A 12,445-nucleotide genomic window follows, 5' to 3' on the forward strand; every position below is an offset into this window, starting at 1 on the left:
TGAGGCATTGAGGTCTCCTGGCCCATCTCTGGAGCAAAGTGCTGGAGGAGGTTAATCTGAACAAACCAGTTCCGTGAATTTTAAGTGGATTAGCTGAACTCCGCTCCTTCCCAAAACAGACGCGCCCTTTCAGGGCGGATGTGCAAGTGGATTAGGCAAAAATCTACTTAAAGCTGTGTTAGTTCTAGAGAAGTGTAGGGGGATTAAAGCCTATCCACTTAAAAAATTAAGTGAAGTGAACTTTTTTCCATGTCCCCAAGTAAACAAGCTTTCCCCATCCACCAGCCCGTGCCGTGGCTTTCCCTTCTCTGCTCTCCTATCCTCACACCTTGCCCAGGAGCTGACATCACTGTGGGGGTGAACCTGCTCCTCTCTCAATGATTATCCTCAGGGGTCTCATTAGGCAATTGAACCCTTGCAAGAAGGTAGGGGAGAGAGGGCAGGAAAATTATGGTCATCATCAGTGCAATTATCAATGCTAATTAGCACCAAGCGGGATTGGTGGCAGGAGGTGCAGACCATGCCAAGTGTTGCCTAAGAAGCAAGATGAGCCTGGCATCGGAAACATGGGCTGGAGCCCGGGGGGGTCTCCTACAGGCAGGTGGCTGGGGAACGTGCACAAATCAGTTTGTTCGTTGTTGCCCTACCATGCTTTGGGTGAACTCTTTTGATTCCCCACCCTGGCAATGTGTGGAGATGTCCACAGCCAGATGCTGCTGGCAGTCAGGGACTCAGGCTCTGGTCTGTTGGCTGGGGTTAGTGCCTGCGTGGCAGCGCCATGTCCTGACCCCAGTGATGCCCAGATAGGGATGGAGCTTCAGGAGGCTCCTGTCCAAAGGGTTAGGTGAGGGCAGTAGCCAGACCAGAGCCTGGGGAGGGGTCACAGGAATGGGTCGTTATACAGTGATGACTTTGGGGGCAGTTCCACGCATGCCTTCATCCCTTCCCCACTCCCAAGCTGCTCCCCTTTTCCACAGCAGCACTCGGGAATAGCAGCTGGGTTAGCAGTGCCATCCATCCTTTGATCATTTAGGGTATTTGCGATTCTGCCTGGGCTGTCCCATTCCCATGAACGCAGAAGGGGAGAGTACCCAGGGGCTGGCACGCTGCCTGCATCCCAACCACGCTGTTGGCTCTCTTGCAACTACACTGGTGCTGATAACACCTTCTCTTATGGGATGCCTTCTCATCTCACAAACGTGGTCTTTTTATTGCTATTTGTGTCACGCCAACAGTTACAGGCTGAGATCAAAGCCCTGTGTGCCGCGCCGCTTGCAGGGGCTCCCACACCAGAGCATGGGAAGAAGGATGTGCAACAGGGGCGTGATTCAGTGGCTGCATACCTGGGGGGTGCTCAAATGCGCTGCCCCCTCCCCATTCTCTCCTGGCTGCTCATGACCTTACCCTTGGGCCTTTTGGGATCATCCCAAATCATCCATAGCTGTCCCTGGATGAAGGGAAGGGCTGCAGCTGCTGCCCTTGGGGAGGCACAGGCTCCTCAGAGGGATATAAACCCCAAACCCTTCCCCAGCTCCACTGCTGCCAGGCAGGTTGGGTGGCTGTGGCTAAATGAGCTGGGAAAGACTGCAGGGAGAAGGCGGTGCCAGAGCCGGGAGCAGCATCAAGGGCCGGAGCCATTGCTCAGCTCCAGCTTTGATGTGGCCAAATCCATGGCCGATATCAATCACTGTCACCCCACTGACTTGGGTGGCCAACCACCTTGATCTGCAACCCTGGGTCCCTGGGGACCCATCTGGCTCAGCAGTGTGTTCAGCATGATCTGCCGCACCCTGCATCTGCTGTCTTTTGTAAAACATCATTTGTATTTCTGTTGTCACTGGTTTTCCAGCCTTTTAGCTGTTCTGCTCCCGTTAATGTTGATGGGAGCCATGAGACTGAATCTCCAAGCACCGCACCAAAAATGGACCCTGGTGCATAAGAAATATTCAATGACATCTTTTCCCCCAGCCAAAGCTCTTCTTTTTTCCCTAAGATCATCTCAATTTCTCTCATGCTTTCTCCCATGCCCCTTTTTCTGCCAAACACTAAATTTCTAAATAAAAGTTTCATTACTACCTGGGTTTGCTAAAAAAATTATTTTCATTCAGGAGAATGATGAATTTTAAGAGCAGTGAAATGTCAGACACAGCTGGAGTTGTTTTTTGAAAGCATTGGTATGTTCAGAGAGGCACAAAGGCACCCGGCAATAATTAGCCATTGAGCCCCAGTTGTCAGTGGCCCAGCAAAGGGACACAGCGGTCAACTGCTTTGTTATTTAATGTGGTGCCTTTATGTTTCCAAGCTGCAGCTGTATATTAAAAGCATCTTTGCCTCTCTGGAGCAGCTAAATAATGGGATTTCACTGCTGCACAGCACTTGTTGGTTGCAGGGTGAGAAGGAGGTGCTCCTGGGGCTGCTCTTCTAGTTTGGAGACCTTCTGGCTTCCCCCTGGCAGCAGAGAAAATGAGTGGGTTTTGTTACACTAGAAAGAGTGATTTCATGGTGCCTGGTGGTTTGCTTCTGCTTTAGACCTGGGGGTGCTCATATTGCAGTGGGAGGGGGGGAAAAAGCATCGTCACTGCTGGGGTACACGGTAACCCTCCCACCCCCAGAATCAAGGCTCAGTCTCTGCTAGCTGAAGCATCTCATCTTCACAAAGAAATGTGTCTCTTCCATTCCTTTTTGTTCCCCCGAGGAAAAAATTGAGAGCTTTCAGTGAAATCATCACTTTTCTGACAGCATATTAATTAAACACTGCCTTTTGTGGGTTTTTTCCTTTCTTTTTTTGAGAGGCTGGATCTGCTGTAAGAACTCTTTGGGTTCTGCTGGGTGCAGTCCCTACTGACTGCAGGACAAAGGGGCTCAGCGTTCAGCCATGAAGGAGCAGCTCATGGTTTTGGGGAGGTGCTGCTGCACCTCCCAGCATGGGACATGCTTATTTTCACCCTCTTCTCATTTCCCTCCCTCTTGCCTTGCAGGGGCATCGAGTCCAGCATTGCAGTGGCACTGGAGAGGGGATTGACCCTGGTCCCTGAGGACCGCTGCCCCCCGCCACCCATGAGATGATGATGATGATCCCCCCAAGCCGCAGCGTGCCCTGTGCCAGCCAGCCCTACCTACCCTGTCCTGTACATAACCAGTGAGATGTCTGTAAAAGATTTCAACACTTGTAATTTTTTTTGCCCTCCTCCCCCTGCCTCCTTCCCCAATTTGTTGATTGTGTTGAAATTGTCGGAGTTTGTAACAGTAACTTTCAGAGAATATTGTACTAAAGAGAAAATTGCACTCAATAAAAATGATGAAATAGGCCTGATCCCTCTGCTTCCCTTTCCCAGGGGCAGCCTTTCAGCTGCCACTTTCTCTCCAGCTCGGAGCTGGGTGAATATTTGCCATGAATATTCATTTGAGGAACTGGCAGCGCTCCATCGCTCCTTGACTTACCTCAGATTTTGATGTCTATCAGATCTGGCTCTCTGGTTTGTAAATGAAGTGACTCGATTCTCAGCGATCCCTATCGGAGGTTGCTTGCTGCAAAAAGCCGGGAGAAGGAATTTTCTTGGCATGGGTTTCTCTGCGGAGCGCGTTTCAAAGTCCTGATGTGGAATCGCTCGGGGAAGCCACGCTGGAAGTGCTGACTGGGATGAAAGTGCCGTCTATGCTGGGGGAGCACGGTGACTCCTCGCCTCCCCAGCCTTGGTGGAGCCTGTCGATTAAAAGGCCAATGCTCAGCTTGAACCTGCTTGCCTTAAGGATTACTGTAAATGATTGCAGGAAAATGGATTCTTCCTTTTGCATTGGCTGTGCTCAGGCTTTTTATCCAGCTGGGACCACGTAGCCCATCCAGGTGATGCTGCCTGAGATTAGCTGACCCTGCTGGCCTTGGGTGACCACAGGGAATGTCCTCCAGCTGGCAATGAAGGCTGGAATGGGAAGGTTTAGATAGATTTATATATATATAAATGGATAGATTTGGAAATACACCATCACCCCCCAGGTACTTGGGGTTCAGAAAGAGGAGCTGCTACCGGGAGAGCTTTCAAGGTATGGGATTCCCATACCATGTGGTTTTGGGGTGATGTTACAGGGAGGGAGGTGTCCGCTGTGGGTGGTGCTGGCACATCCCTGAGGTCTCTGCTGCCCTGTAATTCTCAGAGCAGTGGTATTGCTGATACGGGGCTTTCTCACGGCTGCTATCCAGAGATCTTTTTGAGTTCTTGCTGTATCTCCGAGGCCATTAAGAGCTGGCTTCTTTGCTATAGGATTTTTTTGAGAAGAGAGTTCCATATGCTCATGGTGACAGCTTCATGTCCCTGCAGGCAGGACTCTGCTGCCTTGGGCTTACATACACAGTGAATTTTGCCTCACACATCGTGCACAGGGGGAGAATGGCAAGCCTAGAGTAAATGGTTGTTTGGGGTGTTTTAGTAAAGGGTTTTTTTGCCAAACCCATCCTAACAAATGAAATCAGAGCTCCCCTGCCATAAAATGCAGCCTCCTGGCAGGTCTTTGGACATGCAAGACACAAATGGGCAGCAGCTGATAAAAGGGCAGAGCTGAAGCTGTGTGTGTGTCCTTAATTGAGTAGATGCTTGATTTAATGAGCTACTAGTGTTCACGTTTCTCAAGTCCTCTGGGATTTGGGGCACAGAGAAGGTATATCCCTTACACAGGTTGTGCCAAGGTTTTCCCTTTAAGTAACCAAAACACATTTACAGCCAGTGCTTAACGTTACCAAAGTAGCTTGTCTGGGAATAGCCTTTTAATAGGGTCTGGAGGAGCCCCACTGGCAGTTTGATGGCTTAATGGGGTTCTGAATGTTGGCCAGGAGTTGTGTGGGGTCACTAGCAGAGCCCAGAGCACAGGGACAGTCTCTGATGCAGCCTCACCATGTTGATACGGGTTTATACAGCTGCAGGCTCTGGCCCCTGTGATTCTTTTCCCCACAGGCTAACCAGTCACCTGCATCCCAGCTGGAACGAGACATCATTTACCAAGGCCACACAGTGCCCAGAAAACTTTTCCTGAGCTTTGAATACAGATACAGGCATCTGTCACAGCCAGGGCAGAGGCTAACTCTCCAAATGAAAAATCTTTCCTTCATGGCTCTCAGGTTTGAGAAATGGAAGCAGCGTGTTGGCTCCAATTACTCTGCAGCAGCCCTTAGAAATTTCAATATACCTGATACTCCAGCACACCAGCTCGATGCCAGCCTAACCCAATCATCAATAGAGTAGCTCCTGATTTACTCCACCACATGCAGAAAATGGAGTTGGGACTGCTTTCAACCTAAGGTGGGGAGGAGGAGTGCTGGTTCCCTGGGGGGTACAATGAGGGGCAGCCCACCCATGGGGTCTGGTGGGACACAATTGTTCTTACTCCATTGCTGAGGGGTAAACACAAGGCATGGGGCACAGCTCTGGCCTGAGGACAGCCCTGGCCATGAGGAAGAGAAGTGGCTTGGAAGCTACCGGCTGCACAAAGAGATGTGGCAGTGCAGGAAGGAGAGGTCTGAGACACACACCCCCCATCCTCTCCCACTTCCCTCCTTCCCTCCTGTGCTTGGCAATGAAAGACAAATAAAAGACAAGCCCAAGAGGACTATAGGCTAAATTGTAATTGGAGCAATATGGTCCGATTATAAAGTTATGTGCCAACCCGCATTAAATGGCAGCATCTGCTGGAATTATTGGAGATGCCTCATCGCCTATTAAAAGTGCTGTTTTTTTTCGTGGAGGACAAGCCTGGCAGGCTGCAGCGGTGCTGGAGAGCCTGTGCCAGAGCCAGGAGGGCTTGGATGGAGCAGGGCTGGGTAGAAATCTCCTCCAGGCCCTGGGGGAGAGTTTTTGGAGGATGGTCTCAAGAAAGCCACCTCCTGTCGCCAGCCAAGTTGCTTGTTTCTGTTTATCAGGTTACACTGCATACGCCTCCTAGGCAACATGCACATGCGTGCACTGACCTGTGTGTGTGTGCATAGCTTGCATCCTCACTGCTCCCCAAGGTGCTCGGAACAGGGCAGGATTTACTCCACTCAACTGCAGTTACCTTCTTGATTAAACCTTCATGGCCACCCCCTCGCTGTCCCCAAAGCCACCACCAATACCAGGAATCGAACCCCCCAGCCCTGTTTCAGAGCCAGTCGGGCAACCTCTTGATGCTATTGCTTCTGCTTATGCTCTCGCATGAGGACATGTGTGCATCTTTGCAGAGGGCTTCCCCACAGCACCATCCAGTGCCGGTGCCCCGGGCAGGATGAGCAAGGGAATGAGCAAATTGGTAACAACAGCTTTTCCTTGCAACACCTCTCCTCTGCAGAGGGTGTTTCCAGGCATTTTCCATGAAGGTCCCAGTAACATGCTGTCATCAAGCTAACTGAGCAAAGGGGTCTGCTCCTCTGCTGTGAGCTGGGCTCCTCTGCCCCTACCCTCAGCAATGGAGAGGATGCTGGTCAGTCCCACCTCTGTGCCCAGCAAGATCATGGAGCAGATCCTCCTGGAAACTGTGCTAAGGCACATGGACAATAAGGAGGTGATTGGTGACAGCCAACGTGGCTTCACTAAGAGCAAATCGTGCCTGATAAAGTTGGTGGCCTTCCACAAAGGGCTATGGCATTAGTGGATAAGGGAAGAGCAACTGACATCATCTACCTGGACTTGTGCAAAGCGTTTGACACTGTCCTGTATGACATGCTTTTCTCTAAATGCAGAGGCATGGATTTGACAGATGGACCACTTGGTGGGTAAGGAACTCACTGAATAGTTGCACTCAGAGACTTGTAGTCAATGTCTCAATGTCCAAGTGCAGACCAGTGATGAGTGGTGTTCCTCAGAGGTCAATATTGACACTGGCACTGTTTAACATCTTCGTTGGCAACACGGGCAGTGGAATTGATACACCCTGCCTGGCACAGGCTGCTGCCCACTCCCACTGAAGGAACACAGAAAGTGCAAAGCTGGGCTCCTCAACCCCGAAATATCCATGCTGCCTGGCTCAAGATCCCTTCTCATCCCGGTCATTCCTATCCCTGCTGACAGGATGTTTTGCACTCCCTGGACCGCTGCTGCACTTGGCACACGGTGCTGGAGCTGCTCCCAAGCCTTTTATCTGCTGGTGCCACACGCAGCCCATGCATTATTTACTGTGTGCCTTCCCAGCTCAGCACTGCACGCCGAATTATTCATTTTCCTCATGGGCTTTTTCCATGGCTCTAATCAGAGTTTCTTAGTTCTTTATAAACACTAATGAATTTATTTCCCAATGCCCTTGTGAGGGAGATGGGGTACTATATCTTCTTTACACACAGTGAGTTCCAGCATGGATCTGGGAACTTCAAAGCCATGTAGGCACCCCGGGAGGCTGTAAGTGCTGGTTTGGCACTGGCATGTTCAGTGGCTCCCTGGCTCCAGGTATCCCAGCAGGCGGACAGATGATGCCCACCCTGGTGCTGGCCCCCATGCTGGTGGTCCCTGCTCAGCCTTCATCCCAGCAGCACCTTCCTTTTGGAGGACTGACCTTCCTGTATTTAGCATTTATTTGACCACATGGCTCTGCAAACATACGGGTGCAGTGCCGTGTGTGGTGACTCCACCATGGGACTGCTGCACTGTGAGCACTCAGGGAAGCCTGTCTGCTTTAATGCTGCAGAAAAGGTTGCAGCTTTGCATGTCTACCAGGTCTATGTCTCTGCAAAAAAGCTTTCCTCCCCTCTTCTCTGCTTTCTGAATTGCTCCAGGGGCCACAGGCCTTGCTTGCTGCTCCCTTGGACCTTTTTCCTGGGCACTGTGCCCTCTATCATTCCTGGTGCCCTGGGCTCCTTGCTCTCCCCAGTTGTTCCTCACTCTTTAAGTGGCCTCACACTGCACAGAATCAGCATCTTTTTGGCACACTCACTTCTTATTTGATTCTTTGTACATGTCCCTCTGCCTGGCTCTCTGCTGGACCCCTTTCTTTCAGATTTTCCCTCCTCCCAATTGACTTGACCAGGGAATATGGAGTGAAGCAGTGTGTACTGGGGCAGGAGGTGTCAGGTCAGGACTAGTTCTAGCTTGGGGAGGATTTATTAGCTGCAGCAGGATATGTGCAATAGCTGGGAACCAGCTTGGGGCTGGGAATGCTGAACCTTGCTCACAAGGTGCTGATCTGTGCTAATAAGCCTAATTGACAAACAAGGTGCCTCTAAGCCTAAACTAATTAGCTCAGCTGAGCTGCATTGTGGGGCTGTCAGCCTGTGAGCTGCTGGGTGGGAGTTGTAGCCTCTATGAGGCTAAGCTGCACCAAGGTAGCAGCAGCCAAGACTCTTTTTACTGGAAGAGGTGGCTATTCCTGTATCCTCTGGTTCAGAGGAAGCTTCCTGAGGAACAGCAAACACCCATTTTCAGCCTATTCTCATCAGGAACCTGAATGCACCTCTGCTGCTACATGTGGATGTGAGTGCTACCACCGTACATAGAGGTGGATTCAGCTCCTCTGCAGGAGCCTCCTACTCATGGTGCGTAACTTACCCTTCTTCCCCATGTGCCTGGGGTACAAACCAGCCCAGGGAGGTGGGAGCTGGGTCCCATGCTGGTATTACTGAGCATCCTAGTAAGGCCTATAGGGATAGGACAAAGGGTAATGGTTTTAAACTATAAGAAGTTAAATTCAGACTAGATATAAGGTAGGAATTTTTCACTAGGAGGGTGGTAAAGCACTGGGACAGGTTCCCCATACAAAGCCAGGTTGGATGGAGTTCTGAGCAACCTTGTCTAGCTGAGCAAGTCTCTGCTCATCGCAAGGTGGGGAGTGCACTACTTGAGCTTTAAAGGTCCCTTCCAATCCAAACCATTCTATGATTCTATATTGAGCCTTTAGTGTGCCAAACAAAACCAGATGCATCCAGCACTGCATGGAGGAGATCCAGCCATGTGTGTGCCCACTAACGTGATGGATGGGGAACAAACCTTGTACTGTTCAGGGAAAGAGTCTGGCCCTCCCCTCCACCATCCTATGTCCCCATAAAATGCAAACATCATAGAATCATACAATGGTTTGGGTTGGAAGGGACCTTAAATTTCATAACCATGGCAGTTCTAACCCCCTGCCACGGGCAGGGATGCCTTCCACTAGAGCAGGTTGCTCCAAGCCCCTGTGTCCAACCTGGCCTTGAACACTGCCAGGGATGGGGCAGCCACAGCTTCTCTGGGCACCCTGTGCCAGCGCCTCACCACCCTCACAGGGAAGAACTTCTTCCTGATATCTCATCTAAATCTCCCCTCTGTCAGGTCAAAGCCATTCCACCTTGTCCTGTCACTACCTGCCCTTGCCCAAAGCCCCTCTCCAGATTTCTTGTAGTCCCTTTGGGCACTGGAGCTTCTCTAAGGTCTCGCTGGAGCCTTCTCTTCTCCAGGCTGAATCAGCACAGCTCTCTCAGTCTGTCTCCAGAGCAGAGCTGCTCCAGCCCTCATAGCAATCGTCTTCCTGAAGCTGTGCCTGCTGAATCCTGGGCTCTGGGTGAGCTTGGGGCCAGCCCTGTGCTGTCTCAGTGTCATGCTGTGCTCGGCTGTGCTGATGCTCCGTATCTCCAGCTCTGCCCTGCCTCCCTCAGCAACGTGCTCTCATTAGAGCAAAGACACCCGCATGGATAGCCATGACAAGCAGCAAGTATTGCACTGACAAAATAAAAGTTTTGAGTTGTTTTGCAAATATTTTTGAAGCCCTGATACAGCAGCAGAAGTGGGCGTAATTACACATAAAAATGTATCTCCTTTATAGTCTTTTAATTATCTACTCAGGTGAGCCATAATTTGAGGGGGAAATCTTTAAATCTGTTCATCACTAATAATAAAAAGGGAGGTGGGTGAGTGTTATTTTAAGGTAATTAAGAGAAGACACAGCTAGATGGATGGGCTAGAGAGCAGGGATCTGTGCAGTGCTCCAAAGACCTCAGGCTCTGCTCTGTTTGCAGTCACCACCTGTGTCCTATCTCCCTGATGGGCAGTATGTTAACATGTGCTGCCGGTACTATTATGTGCCAATACTAACTAGTCTTGTCATCAGCCTTCCCAGCCCAGCTTTGCCAGATCCTGCTTTGTAAAGCCTGGGACCATTAGAAACCACCCCTGAGACTTGTCTGCTTTTGTAGACCGCTCTCCAGCCACATGTCAGCAGAACTTCTGGAGGCCAGTGTAGGATTGAGAGTTGTACTGGGGATTGGGGATGAGCCAGCTCGCAGGACAGTGTCTGCCAGGGGTGGAAATCCCATAGAAACATTTGGGATCAGATGGGCTGGGAAGCTGAGTTAGCTCTAGTGATGCTAAACCTACCTGATAGATTATATTTGTTACTCTATCTTCTTTCTTTCCATTATGTGTTTATTTTGCTCACCAGGTTCATCTTGTTTTTCAAACTGAGGTTCCCTTGGGGACCAGGTTGGGCACCTCCCAGGACATGGGACTTCTTGCTGGGGACCCACACCAGTGGTGGCAGCTATGTTACTCCAAGCTGAGTCCTGCATTAAATCTAGTTCCAGGGCTCTAGCTTCTGTGGAGCATAGGCTTACCTGAGACCCTAACTAATAATTGTTTCCTTCCCCCTCTGCCACTTCAATTTCCAAACTGCTGTCAGGTGAGGCACCTTTTAAAATAAGTTATTTCCATCCAGTCTGTTGTAATCCATAGCTTTCCAATAGAGGAATGAGTATTGAACTTTATTTTTCCTGTAACGGCTCCTCAGAGCCTCAGGTAAGATAAAAACCTGGCTCTTTAGGGCTGCGTAGTGCATGTCCTGCAGAGCCTGCAAGCAGAATAGATGATCCATCTTCTGGGGATGAAAGCTAAGGAACAACGGAATAGGGTAACTTTTCCAGGAGTCTGCAGGCAGTCTGTCCCAGGGGTGCTACAGGTGCTTGTGTAAGACACGCACCACCTTGCATTCACATCTCCCAGGGTCCCAGCTAGCAAACAGGGAAAGCCAGGCTGGTTTTAGAAGTGCACATGCTTTCCCAGAAAGACAGAAGGCCTTGCTGCCTATCTGTGCCACTTCTGTTATCATGAATGTCAAGCACTTTACAAACAGAGGCATTAAATGTCAGATCCTGTGCCTTACAAGCCCTGCTTGTAATTTGAATGCTCAGACATGCTCCGTGGTCATCTTATTCCCACTTCCTTCCTCTGATAAGTGGTGTCTCTTGCACCACTGCATTTTGAGGTGATACCACAAAGCAGTGCTCTTCATGCTGCTCTGGACCTTCATCCCAATGTCATCATCCTCCTTCCTCATATTTGAAAATACTTAGGATCAGACCTCCACCTGTCCCTCTGCTTCAGAAACAGTAACATGCATTTGGGGTAAGGTGTTCAGACCCAGTGACTCTGGTATCTCCTTGCGCTGGTCCCTTTAATAATCAGACCAAGCCCTCCCTCTCAGCTGTGCCCAATTGAGGGCTACTCTCCTCAAAAGCTCCAGCCTAGGCACAGTTGCTCCATGACTTCTCCTGTGGCTTTGTCCTCCCCCTTCCCTTGGGTAAGTAAGATGAGGCATGCTTCATCCATTTCTCATATCTCCTACTGCAAACTGGCTTGTGGCTTCTCTCCATTCCTGGTTTTTTTCTATCAATTCTATGTATTTGTGGGATAACATCACTGCTCAAGGCGGCCCAGCAGTGATCTGGTTTGTGTCCTTAGGGAGATAACATGGCTTCCTTGTTCCTATATTGTTGCTTTCCTCTTGGTGAACAGTATTAGTCCCTTCCTCACCCCTGGCAGTGAGAATAGCTGCTACGGCTGCCACCTTTCTGGTTGCTTGTCCTTGATGTAAAAGCTTTCCCCTAGGAACAAAGAGTGTGCCAACTCCGAGTGCATAGGTGATATAAAATGCTAAGCTGTATTCTATTTGGCATCTTTGAGATGGGGTTTCTCATTTGCACTATGGCATTGACACAGTAAAATAATATATAAAACACACATAATAAATTAAAGCAAATACTGCATGCGGTTGCCCACAAATTTGGAATTTGCTGCATGCTCAGTGCAGGCTAACTAAATGCATTTTAACAATTGCAAATGAACCTGTGGCCAAAAGAGTCTTTACTGAGCACACCTGTAATGAATGCTGATGCTGCCCTTCCCCACAGAATGCTGATAATCACATTTGCTAGTGCATTAGAGCTGATTTAGGGGTAAACAATAGCCTCTAGCTGAATTTGTTTAACAATGTATTGACTGTAGGAGGTAGTTTTTCCTATTATTGAAATATTTGTAAATATTTTTACTAGGCCTTCAAACTGCAGTTGTTCGTGTGCTCTTTTTTTTATGATTTTTTATTATTTATTTATTGAGAACCGACAATAATTGTGTTCACCCTCCATATAACCCAAAGAGCTCTTGGTTGTTCCCTGCCCCCCTCCATCCTTTGTTAGAATAATTGTTCTTCCCACAGTGACTGCTGCATGGTTTGTAAGCTTATTTCAGGC

The 12,445-nt window shown here is 49.5% G+C and overlaps 1 protein-coding gene across 1 annotated transcript in view; it reads left to right on the plus strand.

The window, feature by feature from the left end:
* The window catches only part of EPHB1 (EPH receptor B1), an 81,982-nt gene extending 78,674 nt beyond the window's left edge, over positions 1-3,308 (plus strand). Inside the window, exon 17 of the mRNA XM_030495227.1 lies at positions 2,979-3,308. The gene's annotated coding sequence lies outside the window, so the exon portion shown is untranslated. The remainder of the gene's footprint in view (positions 1-2,978) is intronic.
* Positions 3,309-12,445: the final 9,137 nt, after the last annotated feature.

Source organism: Strigops habroptila, chromosome 8 (assembly GCF_004027225.2).
Source record: "Strigops habroptila isolate Jane chromosome 8, bStrHab1.2.pri, whole genome shotgun sequence".
Lineage (NCBI taxonomy): Eukaryota > Metazoa > Chordata > Aves > Psittaciformes > Psittacidae > Strigops > Strigops habroptila.